This window comes from Equus caballus, chromosome 14, assembly GCF_041296265.1.
Source record: "Equus caballus isolate H_3958 breed thoroughbred chromosome 14, TB-T2T, whole genome shotgun sequence".
Classification (NCBI taxonomy): Eukaryota; Metazoa; Chordata; class Mammalia; order Perissodactyla; family Equidae; genus Equus; species Equus caballus.
Window position 1 is genome coordinate 103,757,251 of NC_091697.1, and position 14,334 is coordinate 103,771,584.

The following is a 14,334-nucleotide window of genomic DNA, read 5'->3' on the forward strand; positions in this document are numbered from 1 at the left end:
TTTTTGAGAAATTGCTCTTCTTTTGAGAAACTGAGTGAAAGCAGCCAGAACAAAAAAAAGTAGGATCCCATGTATATAAAATCCTAGAAAAAGCAAACCAATCTATAGTGATAGGAAGCAAATCGGTGGTTGCCCAAGTTCAAGGGAGGAAGGAGAAATGGATTACCAAGGGGCCTGAGGAGACTGCTGGAGGTGATGGAAATGTTCATTGCCTTGATTCTGGCTTCACGGGTACACACATCTGTCAAAATTTATCATTGCACACTTTAAGTATGTGTAGTTTACTGTACATCAATTATACCTCAAGAAAGCTGTCAAAAAAAGAAAGATGCAAAAAGACTAACATGTATGCACACGTATATGTTTCCCCTCAGAACTGACACTCAGCAGTTTAGCATATTTGACTCAAGTATTGTTTATACAAAAGAAATTAAATAAAACAGATAATAGTGACGTTCCCAACCACAGTTCCATTTCTTCACCCCAATACCCAGGAGCAATGATCATAAACTTAGTGGACAGTCACCTGCCTCCTAATGACATTCTGACAACAAACTGCATGTACAACAGTGCTCCCGTGAGATCGGCACCACGCAGCCTAGTTGAGTGGCAGGCTGTGCCGTCTAGGTGCGTGCAGGTACACTCCGTGATGCTCCCACACCGACGAAACTGCCACACGATGCCTGTCTCAGAACGCATCCCCATTGTTAGGCGACACGCGACTGCATGTCCCAGTCCGTTTGTAATAATGTGACACGCATACATATGTATTCTTAAATAATATATAGTTTATATGTGGTTTAAAAATTATATCAATGAAAAATGTACATTTTATTCTACAAATTTCTTTTTTCTTACACTATGAGTTGACATTATACAGAGAGATATTTTACATATGATATATTATGTTACACATAGGTACAACCCACTCTAATCATTCTAATGGCTTTTATAAGAATTCATATCATAACATAATGGAATGTTATTATAATTCATATCACAACGTACTATGGATATTATGATAACTTATAGCATAATATAATGTGAATATACCACATTTTATTTATCCATTCCTGCTTTGATAGGCATTTCAGTTGTTTTCAGTTTTTCATAATTACAAGCAATATTGCAACAAGGGTTTCAAAACAAATCTCACAGTATTGGCAGCAGGAGTTTCTGGGTAGGGGCCACCAGGTAGGTGTACAGATGGGTTTTCTATGAGTCAGATGTTGGTAAGGTGGAATGTCCTGCTTCAAGGACCCGTGGACTGCACGGAAATAGCCAAAGTCGGATATGACCCTGTCTCCAGATGGCAGCACAGCAAAGCAGCTCCGTGATGTACCCTGCAGAGTTGGAGAAGATTCAGAGGACAGCTCCAGTGGCCCACAGAGTTTAAATCTGACCTGGACACACCAGGAACCCAAAGCAGATGACCTTCCGTGAAGCAGGTGGGGCAAATGCCTTTAGCAACAAGCCGTGAGCAATTCAACTCCATCCATCGCCGTTTAAATTCTCGAGGGTTTTAAGGTTAAACAGGCATCAGAAAATGTATTTTCACTGCTTCTAGGTTACTCAGTTTGATATATATGTACTAAGCTCACCTTGTTTATAGCATTATTCTGACCCTTCTGCTGTGCTTAGTTTTTACTTTCTTGATTTGGAGAAGTCTCAGGGCAGCAAGTTAGAACCTCCATTACTGTTGTGTTTCTAACAAATTTTGCTTTGTATATTTTTCTGCATTGTGATTTAGCATATACAGAGTCACAAACATTCTCTCTTTGTCGTGAATTTTACCTCTCATATTATAAAATTATATCTCAAATGTGCGGAGGAGAGAACCTCCAGCAATTCAGTGGGCTGAGACGATGCAGAAGAGTTCCCCTCAGCCACTACTACAGAGAAACACTGGACAAAACAGTTCTATAGATATAATCGACAGAAAGAGAGGGAACTCTCCAGATTCCAGAAACATAGCGGGAACTCAGAAGCTGAGCAGGAAGTAGGGGCTAACCCACTGTAGCCTACGCAGGGTTTGGGCCAGCTCAGGCCCTAGGGCTTCCAGGGAGTTTTACACCCTTGCAGGCCAATAAGATGTTTAGTCCCTGCTGTGAGCAAGGAAGGCAACTGAAATTGAGCACTGTGCAAATCTGAGTTCCTGAGGTTTAAGCTGTCAGCAAAAACAGGATCAGACAAGTTCCTGCGTCCTCGGGCTATAGGTGAAAACAAAGTTCAGCCACAAAAACTTGAAAGCAAGCCTGAGCCGTATATTGACATGAGTTCTGAATTCTCACTGTGAGACAGAAACACCAAGCTGAGCAGAAACACAAAAGCTGGTCGAGAACTGGTGATCTCTCTAGGACTCCAGCAGAAGCAAAGTTGACAATCTGACAACCCCAGGCACACAGTTCTTCCCCAGGGGAAAAAAGTCCTGCCGAAAATAAGCTCATAATAAAAATTACAGACCAGAGGAGGAAACCACCTGGAGGGTCAGATCATGAAATTAACAGGAGAATCAATGCCCCAAGAAGTAGAGAAAATGATCAACCTACAGATAACTATAAAATAAGTGTGTTTTAAATGACTTACAAAATGAAAGAAGGAATAGAAAATATAATAAAAAATAGCAAAGCATATAAAAAGAAAAGGCAGATTTGGAAAAGGACCAAATAGTTCTTTTATAAGTGAAATGTACAGCCATTGAAAGTCAAAACTAAATAGATATACTTAATACCCGAGTAGAAAATATAGAAACTGGAACTAAGGAAATGACTCAGACTGTAGCACAGAGATAAAAATGAAAAAAAAAAAAAAGAATGAGAGTTTAAGAATCGCAAAGGACAGAATCATAAATAACAGAAAGGATATGCAATAGGAGTTATGGAAGGGGTAAATAAAGAATGGGAGAGACAGGGATTCTCAGATTGACGAGCACACTGTATCAGCATCTACTGCTGTGTAACAAATCACCCCATCCCTCAGGGGATTCAAAGAACAACCACAGATTCAAATTAGAGCTCTGCGGGTGGACACCTTGGGCTGGGCTCAGCTGAGTGGTTGCTCATGCATCTGTGATCAGCCAGCAGGTGTGGGCGGTGGGCAGTGGCCTCACTCACATTAGTGGTCTGAGAAATGAAGGGGAAGAGAAAGAGGCCCAGTCCACGAGGCTCCCTGCAGAGAGTGCTCTCTCTTCGCTTAGCAACTCTCAAGCCAGAGATAAGCCAGCCTTGCAGGGACGGAAGGCCTCTGTGCTCAGACTTAATGTTTTGCAGCTGGGTTTTCAACCGTGCTGTGGTGTAGCGTGTTCCGGTCTTTCACACAGATTGTGACACATGTTGACTTACTGGGAACTGCTTGGTTCCAAGAAGGAAGCTGGAATTATTTGCATTAATGACTTGACATTTCTTTGCCTCTGTCGCAAGCTTCGGGTAGCTAATTTTTAGTTTTACCTATGACCACTTCACCCTCCGAATTCAGCTCAAAGTGTCTAAATAAAAAACAAATCACTTTGGTCAGTGTTAAAATTTGCTCTGCTAGGACTGCAGTATTAAGACTTATTTTTGGATTATGGTTAATGTTTAAAAGAATCAACAAGAATTATATTTACACAGTCTTGTAGACTGATGGATGGGCAAAGTAGGAAAGATGTGGCTGATTTGTGGGAAATAAAAGTAGATAGAAAAACGGGAAATACAGACCAATTAAAAGCAGAAAAATAACAAGATTTTCCTATTTGGGGCTTCCTAAACCATCGCTCTCCATTCCTCTTAGCTAAGAAGTAGAAGCTAGAAAGTAATTTGTTTTTCCTAAATAAATTCCACACCAGAGTCTTTGGTAAACAAACTCATGGGAAATGAAATCTTGTTAATATCCACAATAGACTTCAGAATGAGAGCAGCCCATTTACCTCTGTTCCGAAAACCACTTTGTTCTGGAAAGGGCTCTCACACAGATAATCCTCACACAACTGTTCTACTCAAAATATACAAGCTATTGGGCAAAAAAACTGAAGGGCAAAAGGGAAAAGTGTCACCTGTCCTAGGAAAATTCTAATTTAATCCACTTAGGATGCAAAAGCAGGGCCAGAGAATACAGGGTTAGGGAAGGGTGGGGACAAGCGATCACCGAGGTGCCTTTGGATGAGAGGGCTGAGGAGACGGCACCCCCAGGGTCCAGGTTTCCAAGGATGGTACCCACTTCAGATACGCAGACTCCCTGTCCTCGTGAGCGCCCTTGGACGTGTCATGCCAGATGTTCAAATACACAGTTTTGAAAATTTGGTCGCTATCAACATGGGCAGCCTAAGGTGCTAGGGAAGTAGAAGGAGTCTTTCCTGCCAGCTGGGCAACCGTCCTTCGTTTTAATGACTTCTGGGCTGCACAACATATGCCTTTGCTCTGATTAGTCTATAGAATAGTGTATAGATTTGGCGGCCCCCTTGGCCATCCCAGACTCTGAAGTCTCCCCTTTGCTTCAGTGGTGACCAATCTCTAGCCACACCACCCCACAGCCACCACACCCTATTCAACTCCTGCCGGGGAAAATGCCCAAACTGGACAAGATCCACAAAATGTGAAGGCAAAGAAGTCAGAGCTCATAGCTAGAGCAAGAGTGTGACTTTTTGAGATTTTGGTAAGGAGGCCTTTTCTGCAGGGCACACAGAGGGCACTTGCTGACACTGGACGTTTGACCACTGGTGCTTCTTACTTTGTGTTAAGGCACCGAGACGAAGGAAGCAGTCTTCCCTAAGGCAGGGGCATCAGGCAGGCCTGACTTGGCCACAAGAAGAGTGTGGACAGAAAGTCAAGTAAGCGGCTGCCACCTTGACTTGGCCTTGGCCAGCCCATCAACACTAGAGCATCTCACATCTGTTCCTTCTTCCACATCTGAGCCCACCCTCAACTCAACTGCAGTTCCCATCCCATTTTTGAACAGACCACTTGGAAAGGTACACTTCTGCAGCTTGATCACGCTTCCTGCTCTTGGCTTTCAGTCCAGCTGATCCACGCACACCTGCGCTGTCGGGTCTCCCAACCCTCCTAGGCAGGCTCTCCTGGGGGAATCTACGCAAGCTAGTCATGAATTAGGCATTTATTCTTTTAACGTGAAAAAGCCTGGGGAAGACTTTCAGTTTTAAGATAGTGGAGAAACAGAAAGAGCAACAAGAAACAAGAAAGAGGAGAAACAGAAACACACCTGCAGCATTGAGGAAACCAGCGGACCCTTCTGTTCTCAAATCACAATATATGAAGACAGAAAGTAACTAGAAGATGCTGGCCTGAGCTTAGGAGAGAAAGGTGGAGCCTAAGAACTTGCAGAGAATGAAATCACTGCGCAAGCCCTGAAAAGGGAGGCTCTGACGCACAGCTGGAGTGAGGCGACAGCTGAAATCAGAGAGATTTGTTCAAAATCGATTTAATGACCATCTGGTCCTCACCCAAACAAAACCAAACAAAGTGATAAAAATCCTTCCCTACATATATTTTTGGGGAAAAACTGAACCAGAAAGTTTTCAGTAATGATGGAGGTTGCATTCCAGAATAAAACATTGAATGATGCAAATATCCTCCTCATCTCAGCAGCCAAAATGCCAGCAGCGAGGCTTATGCCCTTTAAGGAGGAGACTGGAAGATTCTTCCCTCCAGTCATTAATGGTCCCAGAGAGAAGTCCAATAGATGCTGACGTCTGAGTTTCCCCCGCTGAAAAGGCCAGCTTACTGCCACACACACCGTGGTGGAGCCAGGAAGTGACAAGGCCCTCCCAAGCTCACGGATTTCCCATTTAGCTGGTTAGTGCCTAACTCTTACATAAGAACAAATAGTCAAGAATCTTGAGATATTTGAAAAGTTTCCAGTGTGAAAGGCAGAAACAAAAACCAAACCAAACTACTAACCAACCAACCAAACAAAAACAAATAGAAAGGTCTCTTAGAGGAAGCAGAACAACGTAGGGAATAAATGAATCTTCAAAGACAGAACAGTAAAGGTAACATCCTCAGATAAGAATAGAAAGTGTATTCTTGGAATAAAAACAGGATACTATAGAAAATCAACAATTAGAAAATAAGAATGCGCTCTTGGAAATTAAGAATAAGAGAACCGAGGGGCCTGCCTGGTGGCATAGCAGTTAAGTTTGTGTGCTCTGCTTCGGTGGCCCAGGGTTCGCCGGTTCGGATCCCAGGCGTGGACCCATGCACCACTTATCAAGCCATGCTGTGGCAGGTGTCCGACATAAAATTGAGGAAGATGGGCACAGATGTTAGCTCAGGGCCAATCTTCCCCGGCAAAAAGAGGAGGATTGGTGGCGGATGTTAGCTCAGGGCTAATCTTCCTCAAAATATAAAAGAATAAGAGAACCGAAATTTTTAAAGTTGATAGAAAATTTTAAAATTGATAGAAAGTTGATGATAAAGTTGAGGAAGTCTTCCAGATAGTAGAACAAAAAAACAAAGATATGGGCAATAGAAGAGAAAAGATGTGAAAATTAAAAGCTTGATGCTGGAGCTGGCCTGGTGGCGTAGTGGTTAAGTCCATGGGCTCCCTTTGGCCACCCAGGGTTCACAGGTTTGGATCCCAGGCACAGACCTAGCATGGCTCATCAACCCATGCTGTGGCAGCATCCCACATAAAATAGACGAAGAGTGGCACAGTTGTTAGCTCAGGGCCAATCTTCCTCATAAAAAAAGAAAAGAAAAGAAAAGAAAAAGCTTGATCCTGAAGGTCCAACTAATAGGAGTTCCAGAAAGAGAAATGTGAAAAGAAGAAATAAAATTTCCTCTAACTGAAAGTCTGCAGTCCCCCAATTGAAAGGGTCCTCCAAGTGTCCAGCACAATGAATGAAAACCACACCAAGTCATAGCATATCAATTAGCGATTGCCAAAAAACACAGATCCTCAGATCCTTTGAGCAGATATCAAGACGAGATTAGACATGCCAGAGATTTCTTGGGGAAAGGCCTGTGAAGGATGAAGGGATAGAGAGCGAGAGCAGATGGGGAGAACCTTCAGACGCAGTGCAGGTCTGATACATGTGAAAGACGAGGGGAAAGACAGACCTGCGCAGGAAAAGCTTCAGACGCCCGCAGTTCTGAGACAGCCTCAGCCAGGCCAGAGGGGAGCCTCTGAGCCCACGATGTTCATGAGAGGAGCCCCACATCAGGTAGGCTTAGTCTGGCTCTAGAGCCCTCACCTTATGCAGTCATTGGCTGGAAGCTGCCTAAGGGACATGTGGCCCCTTTGTCTGCGTGGTGGTGGATCCAGAGGTGTGGCAGCTGGGCTGTCAGTCAACTACGCTTTCCAGGGCAGATCATCTTAAAGAGACATCTAAGCAGGGCACCTCCATGACTGCCAAGTTCATTTCTTGCCCTGCACAGATCCAGTTCTCCATGGTTCCTGTGGGCCTCTCTTCCTGAGGAGAAACTTAGAAAATGGAAGTTAGTGGGACAACCTATAGCCCTCGGTGGTGCTGTTGTCTCGAGGCCACAAGCTGTACTCATCCTCTCCCACCTGCACTATCCCACCTAAATTCCCCTCCCCCTCGGCTGTCAATTCTGCAGCTCTTGGTGGCTTAGCTGGTGGTGTGACCAAAACCTCCATTCTAGAGGAGTCTTAGCAATCATCTTTTTCAGGCAGGATTTGTTGTCCATTTCCATTCAAAGATTGAGCAATGGTGTAGAAACAGGTGCCCACAAGGATCACTCAGGACCCACACCCATTCCCCCTTACCCCACTGTGTAAGCAGCCCCACCTCCTCCTGCTGACCAAGGTCAACGATCTCTGCCAAGAGGATGACTCCTCTCCACCTGCTGGTCTTTGGTTACAAGGCATCCAAAATGCCCTAATGGCAGCCATAATGTATAGTTCACTGGGACCCCTGCTGTGTCTCCTCTCAAGAGTGCACCTCATTTGGGTACCAGGACCTCTAATCCCTCAGAGTCCAGAGTTGCAGAGACAAGAAACATAAAGTTCTCGAGTGGGTAATTAGGAGTGATGATAAGCGAGGCCACTCCTGCTTCCGCCTCCTGATTCCCAGACCCATGTAGGGTCTTGAGGACACAGCACCATATGGAGGACTCGATTTAATGAGTATAGTGCTTCCTAAAGGATGGCACCCCCTCTTTTCAGAGTATTGTCACCAAGCTGGAGCTGCAGCTGTGTCTTAGTAACCATTCCAGTGCTTTATGAGGCTGTATGCGACATGACCAGTGGACCCCATGGTCACAGGCCTCCTCTCACAATTCCTTTGCCACAAAGTGCATCTCCTGGTCAATACTACGCTGTGTGTTCCCATGACTGTAGATCAGGCATTCTGTGAGCCCCCGGAGAGTGGCGCTTGCTGAAGCTCTGTGGGTAACGAAGGCAAACCTATAGCCAGAACAGGTCTAACCCTGTGATGACGAACTGCTGCTGCTGAACCTTCCAGAACAGAGGCGCCCAGTGCAGTGGGCTTGCCACTCAGCAGCCAGTTGGAGATGACAAAGTTTTATTTTCAAACTCAGCAAGTCCCAGAATTCCTGGGCTCTCTATTTCATCTACATTTTCCTTGAAAACTGGCTGGTTTGTTTACGAATTAATCTCTTTCTTGTAGTCCTATTACATGCAACTAAATACAACCAGCTCACACTTTAATCATTTTGTCTGGAGATCTCTCAGGAAAAATCCACAAATTTTTAGGTGCATATTCTAACTTCCGAGTTACCAAGTATTTATAAAATATTTCATCCCTGCATAACACAGATCATCATCTTCTTTCCAGGCTCCTGTTTAGCTGGCTTGCGCCTACCACTCGGTCCCCAAACCAATGCCACTTAGTTCTTGTTCTTCTTGTGTCTCCATCCCACTACTGATACCAAAATCTATTGCCACAATATGCTACATGACAAACATCCAAAAACTCAGTGGTTAAAATCACAGTAATTTATCACCACTGATCCGTGAATCAGCTGAGGGTTGGCAGAGCTCAGCTGGGCTCAGCTGTGCAGCTCTGCTGATCTAGGCTGAGCTTGGCTAGGACTGTTTGGTTTTCTTCCATGTATTACTCATCCTCCACCTAGACCCGGTGGGCTAGTCATCAGCATGTTCCCCTGCTTCTGACGACACAGCATGAGAGACCAAGCTCAACCACACAAGTGCTTTCCAAGCCTCTGTTTGCAACATACCTGCTGATATCCCATTGGCCAAAGTCAGTCAAGTGGCCAAGGCTAGACTCAAAGGGCAGGGAAGTATACTCCACCCACACAGGTGGGAGGGGAGGAGGAAGAGTGAATATTTTTGAGCAGTAACCTAATCTACCACACACGCTACTGTGGAATTTTAGATCACCTCCAAAGAGGCAAAGTCATCAGGTTGAAAAGATTGGGAATAGAATGGCAGAACTTCTCAGAGCAAGACCAGAAGCTGGACGACAATGGCATGCCTTCCAAATTCTGAATGATATATCCATCTAAACTATCAGTCAATTATAAGACTATAATAAAGACATTTTGAGACATGCAGAGTCTCAATTAACTTACCTCCCATTTACCTTTCCTCAGGAAGCTACTGGAGAATAAGATCCACCAAGAAGAGGGCACAAACCAAGAAAGAGAAAGATGAGGAATACAGGAAATAGGAAATCCAATGTAGGAGAGAGATGAAGGAAATACCCAGCATGACAGCACATGGAAGGTCCATATTGTTGCCTAGAGAGCAACGAGAACAATCTGGAGCAGAGGGCTCCGTGGATTTCTGTAGTGTGCAGAATTTAATTGTGTGAAAAAATATATAAAACGCTATTGTAGAGAGTGGGGAAAACAATATACGTACAATGAAAAACTAAGCAAATGAAAACACGGCACAACTATTAACTCTAAGAAAATAAAAAAGATGTATACGAAAAGAAATATCACAGTCCACTATGGTTCAGCTGTAAATAATATTTCATATTAAGATAGTCATAAAAATTGTACCATAACTGAGGCTGGCCCTGTGGCTGAGTGGTTAAGTGTGCGCGCTCCGCTGCAGGTGGCCCAGGGTTTCGTTGGTTCGAATCCTGGGTGCGGACATGGCACTGCTCATCGAGTCCCACATACCACAACTAGAAGGACCCACAACTAAGAATATACAACTATGTACCTGGGGGCTTTGGGGAGAAAAAGGAAAAAAATAAAATCTTTAAAAAAATAAATAAATAAAATAAAATAAATTGTACCATAACTACATTGGGAGAATGGGAAGAAGAAAGTGAAATACAAAGTCACTAGATAATATCCAACATTGATAAATCAGGAAAAAGCAATATAAAACATATTATTTAGCAAAATGGAAGAAATGTACTGACTCTGGAAAGTAGAATTAGAAAATATGAAGGGTGAGACATGGGAATTGCTATTTTCTCTTGCAAGTCTTTTATCAATATTTGACTCTTTTGTAAAAATATGTGCATGTATTATTCTGATTAATTTTTAAAGGCCTAGGGAAAGGCAATACAATAAGCCTGTAAAATACTTTGGTGAGAGTGAATTTCATCCATTTTGCCACTTACTGAATAAACATTTATGCTCAGTTCCAGGCATCAAAATAATGATTAATATTACACAGTATTTAGTGATTAAAAAACAGGTTTGCATATATTTAGTCTTATGATTTAATTCTCAACAACTCTGTGAGGTTGATACAGAAGCAAACTTCCCATGATGCTAATAAATCTTAAGCTTCAGGACCCCTCCCTGAATGGACCACCTCAGAAGGGGCCCTGGCAACATGTTCACACACGTCATATGTTTTTGTAAATTCTACCCCAAAAATGGCCTTTTGTTAAGATGACTGTTTCCACTACACCTTCCAATCCATCATATTTCCCCTTGTGTGGCCATGGGCATTATTTCTAAATAAATATACATTTTGTACCCACTCAATTTGTGTTTACAATTTTATGTTCTTTTGTTTAAAGAAGGGCTTCCCCAAATAGTATAAACTTCAGGCTCCATAAAACCCAGATTCCTCCGTGGGTATTATCTACCCTATTTTACAAACTGACGAATGGGGTCAAGCAGCTTGGCCCAAGTTTGCACATCTGGACTTAAACTCAGGTGTTTGAATGTCCAAATCCATTTTCTTCCCACTACTCCATAAACCATGTCTAGATGGCAGAAGAAAGGTTAAGAGGCGTCAACTCCTTTCCTGGGAAAATCAGTCCTCAAGCCTGGGTGCAAAGGGAGCAAACTGGAATCATGGGGACTCATGAGGTGCTCTGGGGAACAGGTGGTGGTGAAAGATACAATAGGCAGGCTTACCAAAGAAGAACCAGGAAGATCCACAATCTTGGCTTCAGCTGGCTCTGCCTAGCAGTCAAGGGGCAACGAAACTAAAATGCTTTCTGTGAGGCAATCCTCTTGGAGTAGAAGAGGAGGTCTCCTTTTTCCAGATGTCTCTCACTTCAACCTGGCCTCTGGGAGCAGATCTCCGCATCTCCCTGGGGAGAGCCGTAGGCAGAGTGAAGTCAGAAGTCAGGAAATCAAAGCCTCCTGGACTTGCAAGAGACATTTGGGGAGGTTTAGCCCAACTCCTCAACGAGAGGAGGCAGCACACACAGTGGTCAAGAGCATCGCTGGACCGTGGCCTCTGTCTGTTTGGAAGCCGTACGTCTTTGAGCAAGTTATCTAATCTCTATGCCTCTGGTTCTTTATCTATAAACCAGGATGAGTTCACATTCCCTTATCTACAATTCAGAATCCAAAAATCTAAAATTATTTCCAAACTTATTTGGTGGGAAGAACTGATCTGAACTCATTTGGCAGCAAAATCTAACCCAATTGACGTAAAGGTACTTATTCTATTTAATGTAAAAATTCACATGCCTCCCCACAGAAATATTAATGATTGGATTATGGAGTACAGTCCCCTGGGGGTGTTTTGTAACACAAGGTAGATGTGCCACGTACCTTTCTAAAGTCCAAAGAATTTTAAAACACATCTGGTCTTTTTTTTTTTTTTTTAAACATTTTATTTTTTTCCTTTTTCTCCCCAAAGCCCCCCCGGTACATAGTTGTATATTCTTCGTTGTGGGGTCCTTCTAGTTGTGGCATGTGGGATGCTGCCTCAGCGTGGCTTGATGAGCAGTGCCATGTCCGTGCCCAGGATTCGAACCAACGAAACACTGGGCCTCCTGCAACGGAGCGCACGAACTTAACCACTCGGCCACGAGGCCAGCCCCAAAAAACACATCTGGTCTTAAGGCTTCCGGATAAAAACCTGTGGATCCGAAGTGCCTATCTCATAGGGCTGTTGCGAAGATTAGATCAGTAATATAGGAAAGGTGCTCCGAACAGCACCTGGCACAAAATAAGTGCCCTGGACAGGTTTGCTGCTATTATTGGGAGCCCCTCTTTAAGCAGATTCCTGAGAGATGTGGTCTGGCATTCACCTGACACCTAGGCAGAAGAATTCATTTCTTTATGAGACAATCTAGTTTAAATGCTGGACATTTCTAATCGTATAATAAGCTGAAATCTGCCTTCCTCTAATTTCCCCCACTGGTCATAGTTAGATTTCAACACAGCTTCTGCATTTGCAGACAGCTACTGTGTCCCCCTGGGTCTGCTTTCTCCGTGGTTAATTGTTCATCGTATGTTGCTCCCAGACCAGCCTGTCAGTTCCCCTACGCACTCCAGTTTACCAATATATCCTTTCAAATGCAGCGGCCAACACACAACCCAGGGGCCCATATGGGTTCTGATCAGCATAGAGTATGGTCCACGTTTTTTCTGGGCTCCAGACTGTGAAAAATAAACTGTGTCTCAGTGTGAAAACAGAAGAGAGATGGGAGGAGATTTGGAAAAACACAATCAAGGCCATCACAGAGTTTCATTAGAAAAACATACTAAAAAAAATTCAATTTCAAAGCAATTTTTTTCTGGTTTCCCTGAACTACGAGGGAAAACAGTGAGCAGCCTAGACTGATCGAAATGCAGAGTCTAACAGAGCAGAAGGTCGGTGACGTTATGCCAATTCATTTACTGTGAAATACCACAGACAGTAATGCTGGAGCCTGTGTGAAGGTCACAGACCGTATCCCACAGTCCAAGAAAAACGAATGATATTCCAGCAGAAGGAGAAGAAGAACAGAGCTAAATAAAACTCTGACAAGTATCAACACCAATTTCCAGCGAATTACCGAGAAACAGGAGGACGTGGCTTCCGCCAGCGGGCACAGCCAGACCTTCCCTCGTCTCTGGCCTTGACTCCCTCCGGTTAAAGAGAACATGAGCAAATAAACCCACTGGAGGGGAAGAAATCCATTTCCAGGGTGGGCAATGTGATCACTCACTCAAGCTGTGATGGGAATAGTGAGAAAAACACTCTTCTCTTTCAGTGGCCATCTCGGCTACCTGCCAAGGATGCCTAGAATTCTAGATGCCTTTGGAGTCTCAGTAAAGATCCCCTAAGAGGTGGCTGGTGGGTCCATGGGGATTCGCTATTCCATTCTTTATACTTTGTGTATGTTTAAAATTGTCCATAATAAAGTTTTCAAAAGTCCTCAAGCAATTATAACTTTTTAAAAGAATAATGCCAGTCCAATAATTGAACCTGTCCTCCTTTTCCCCATACTGAAGATATTTTTTAAATCAGAAGGTACCTTCATTAATAAACTGGTTGGGAAAATGTTGGTAATTTTTTATGTGGACGTATTGGATCATATAACAGGTCATATATCTAATAACTGAACAGGGGAATTATTCAGAGTTTTGACACTGAAAACTGTGTTTAATGCTATGTTGGTGAATAAAATAGCCATCAGGTTAATGTCTGGCTGAAGGCAAGGATGTTGGAAGTTTGGGAATCTCCAGCCTGGTTTCTCCTTTAATCCACTGAGAAATGGATTTGTGATCATGGTCCTCAGACTCAGACCAAACCCAGTACCAAAACCACACAGATAAAAGAGTAGTCAGGAAATTGATTAAGCAAATACTTTGACCTCGTTCTGGTCAAATGCATGTAGAAATTGACCTCCAATTTACTTGGGCTCAAGTAAATGCTCAGAATGGGCCGACAATGTTCCGTATACTAACCCTTGGCTAGAGGCAGGGCCGGGGTCTGCCAGAACTCCTGAGTACCATTTCTCAGCCTGGCCCTGCCACTGACGCCAGCCACTGCTGCAGGCAACGAGTTCCACGCAGGTGTGGACCAGCTCCACCCAGGTGTAGTCTGACAGCACTCAGTCCACGATGTGGACCTCTAGATTTTGTTCCAGGGCATCTCTGACACCAAGATCTGTGCTTGGCAGTCACACGTGGACAATCCAGAAATGTCTAGTAATTACTACTTTTGGGGCTCCCTTTGGATGGGATGTTGCAGGTA

General features: G+C 43.7%; 1 long non-coding RNA gene across 2 annotated transcripts; it reads right to left on the minus strand.

Moving 5' to 3' along the window:
* Positions 1–770: 770 nt before the first annotated feature.
* Positions 771–11,567, minus strand: LOC138917520 (uncharacterized). 2 transcript variants are annotated; one of them, XR_011425721.1, is made up of 3 exons: positions 11,271–11,567; positions 7,187–7,416; positions 771–2,428 (listed from the first exon to the last, which is right to left on the minus strand). It is a non-coding gene; the product is annotated as an uncharacterized lncRNA (long non-coding RNA). The 2 variants fall into 2 exon arrangements; XR_011425720.1 differs by lacking the exon at positions 11,271–11,567 and having other exon boundaries at positions 771–1,343; positions 7,187–7,935.
* Between the last annotated feature and the right edge of the window lie 2,767 nt (positions 11,568–14,334).